Source organism: Tupaia chinensis, unplaced genomic scaffold (genome assembly GCF_000334495.1).
Source record: "Tupaia chinensis unplaced genomic scaffold, TupChi_1.0 Scaffold143734_1, whole genome shotgun sequence".
NCBI classification, from domain to species: Eukaryota; Metazoa; Chordata; class Mammalia; order Scandentia; family Tupaiidae; genus Tupaia; species Tupaia belangeri.
Window position 1 is genome coordinate 1,129,259 of NW_006203583.1, and position 3,573 is coordinate 1,132,831.

A 3,573-nucleotide genomic window follows, 5' to 3' on the forward strand; every position below is an offset into this window, starting at 1 on the left:
ATTATGGCGTGACCATCCCCCCTGGGGGGTGATTTCTCACTTTCCGTCTTTATGTCTCTCTCTGTCTGGTGAGCGCATGTGCCCTATAGCAAAACCTCTCAAAAAAAAAAAAAAAAAAATGGATCCCTTCCTTCTCTTCTCCTATGTATCAATCTGATACTGTTGGCTACTAAGTAAGAAAATACCCTGATTTGACTGGTTTAAGCAATATGGAAATATATTTCATAATATACTAAATGAAGTCCAGAAATAGGCCAGCTCAAGAGTTGGTCAGCTCATCCCAGGCTCTTTTCATCTGTTCCCTAATGCCATCTTCCAGGTATAGCTTTGTCCTCAGAAGTAGGTTCCCCATAGGGTTACAGAGATGCCATTTAGGATTCCAAGCCTCACTGCCAGGCATTACTATGTATAGTAGAAGAAAGTCAGTCTCTTCTCAAACATCTCTTTGTTAAGAGCAAATCTCTTAGAAGAAAGAAACCTCTTCTAGAAGTCCTTTCCTATCTCTTTGCCCATAATCAGTTCACATGCCTAATCACAGCCAATTAAGGATATGGTGAATGAGACCACCATGACTAACTGGCTATTTAAGATTGCTGAAAGGCTAGGGAGAGATAGAAACTTCATCTCTCCATTTGGAGAGGTGGGTTCCATTTGCAGAAAAGAGCTTGATAGAGCTGTGGAGTTGGAAACTGTGGCAAAGACAGTAATTTGCTTCTCAATACCTATTTTCCTTTCTTATAACATGAACCCTAGTGATTAGCAGGACAGTTTGCCACCCAAAATAAAGACTACATTTCTCCAGTTTACATTTTCACCATTATGTGCAGCCATGTGATTACGGTCTGGTCAAAGATGTATAAGCAGAGGAGCTCTGTGCAACTTCAGAAATGCTGCTTAGAGAGATAACTCAGCTTGGAGACCTGCCAACTGTATTCTTCCACTCTCCTTTTTCTTCCAGCCTGCAACCCAAACTGATGGCTGGATCTCCATCAGTTATCTGGATCATGAGTTGACTTTGAGGATGGAAACATACCCAATGATGGAGAAGCAGAAAAAGAGGTATCTAGAGCCCCTGGCAACTACACAGCCACTCTACCTGCTCTGGACTGTCCGTCTCCATACTTATTTGAGACAGTAGTCTTGTTGGTATTTAAGCCATTCTCTGTTTGTCCTATTGCTTACTACCAGTGCAATTCCCAGCTGATACAGCAAGCAGCCGGGAATGCTACCTCCTAGGAGCTGAATTACATGGGTTGGTTGACTTCATTCTCTCATTTTTAGAATGCATGAAACACAGGGTCAAGCAGTGAGAAGTCTTGGAATCAAACTGATCTGAGTGCAAATCCTGGCTTTGCCACTTATGAGCTGTGATCACTGGCAAGGAATTTAACTTCTCTGAGCTTAGTTTCTCTAGCTGTAAAACGGAGTTGGCTATTCCTACCTCAGAGGACTGTGTGAGGTCAAAAAAGGAATCCTTTGCAAAGCAACTCATGTTGCGATCGCATGTAACGGATGCACAATAAATGTCCCTAAGTGTTTTAGAAAACAATAACAAAATTATAAGGATGTAGGGACCAGCAGATGTCATAATGGTTAGATCATAGACTACCATATACTTGACCACCGTTTAAGTCCGGAACTGGTGGCTTAAAACTCATGCTGAGAGCATGTGCATGCGTGCCATACTTGACCACTGTTTAAGTCCGGAACTGGTGGCTTAAAACGCATGCTGAGAGCATGTGCATGCGTGCCCAAGGTCCCGAGAGGAGAATGGAGGAGAAGGGATTGTGGCGTGGCTATCCCCCCTGGGGGGGTGATTTCTTGCTTTCTGTCTCTCTGTTTCTCTCCTTCTGTCCAGGAAGCATATGTGCCCTATAGCAAAATTCTCTCTAAACAAAAAAAAAGTCATAAGGATGTAGAAATCACATAGCTCAACCTCTCATTTTTGTCAAAGAAGAAACTGAGGTTCAGAGAGCTGCAATCGGGTTCCCAAAGGATCTCCGAGGTCTCCCATTGGAAGACATGGCTGTCACGAATACTCATCACAAAGGACACACTCATCATTCTGTGCCCTGCATCACGTCTACCCTGCCCACGGTCCTGGTCCTCTAAGACCTCCTTCTGGAACACACTCTCCAGGCCCTGATGAGAGGCAGATGCTCAGCCCTGAGCACCATGCACAGAGATGGTGTTCTTTTTCTGCACTGATATCATCAGTCACATCATGTGGTACTACTTTAATTGCTGTCCTATTTTTGGAAAAATAGATGGCTAAACATAAGCAATTTTTTTCTTAGCATTTTTTTGGTTACTGAAGCAAAGTGCTCAGTAAATAAGGACTGATTTGCATGACATTTTGCATGAATAGCGATGCTGAATGAACAAGGTAACAGACTTTGAACTTTTGTAGGCATTCTATTCAATTTTAAAATGATTTTTTTTTCTTAATTCCCAGTAGATTTCCACTGACATTAAAATCAACCACAATTTGGGAGGCCTCTGGTGGCTCCAATGGTAAAGTACAAAAGCAATTATAAGCCTGTGTGTGTTTGTTTAGCTAGGTGAAGTGAGCCTTTATGCACATTCGGCTGTGCTGATTTTCCAGGAAACGAGGACCCTGTTATGCTCTGAACCCCAGGTAGTGTCAGAGTTTAAGATTGCGACACGGCCATCCACCCCCAACCCCAGGGTGGGGGGTTGTGATTTCTTGCTTTCTGTCTCTCTGTTTCTCTCCTTCTGTCCAGGAAGCATATGTGCCCTATAGCAAAATTCTCTCTAAACAAAAAAAAAGTCATAAGGATGTAGAAATCACATAGCTCAACCTCTCATTTTTGTCAAAGAAGAAACTGAGGTTCAGAGAGCTGCAATCGGGTTCCCAAAGGATCTCCGAGGTCTCCCATTGGAAGACATGGCTGTCACGAATACTCATCACAAAGGACACACTCATCATTCTGTGCCCTGCATCACGTCTACCCTGCCCACGGTCCTGGTCCTCTAAGACCTCCTTCTGGAACACACTCTCCAGGCCCTGATGAGAGGCAGATGCTCAGCCCTGAGCACCATGCACAGAGATGGTGTTCTTTTTCTGCACTGATATCATCAGTCACATCATGTGGTACTACTTTAATTGCTGTCCTATTTTTGGAAAAATAGATGGCTAAACATAAGCAATTTTTTTCTTAGCATTTTTTTGGTTACTGAAGCAAAGTGCTCAGTAAATAAGGACTGATTTGCATGACATTTTGCATGAATAGCGATGCTGAATGAACAAGGTAACAGACTTTGAACTTTTGTAGGCATTCTATTCAATTTTAAAATGATTTTTTTTTCTTAATTCCCAGTAGATTTCCACTGACATTAAAATCAACCACAATTTGGGAGGCCTCTGGTGGCTCCAATGGTAAAGTACAAAAGCAATTATAAGCCTGTGTGTGTTTGTTTAGCTAGGTGAAGTGAGCCTTTATGCACATTCGGCTGTGCTGATTTTCCAGGAAACGAGGACCCTGTTATGCTCTGAACCCCAGGTAGTGTCAGAGTTTGGGGCATTACCAGGGACCCGCTGGGATTCCTGCT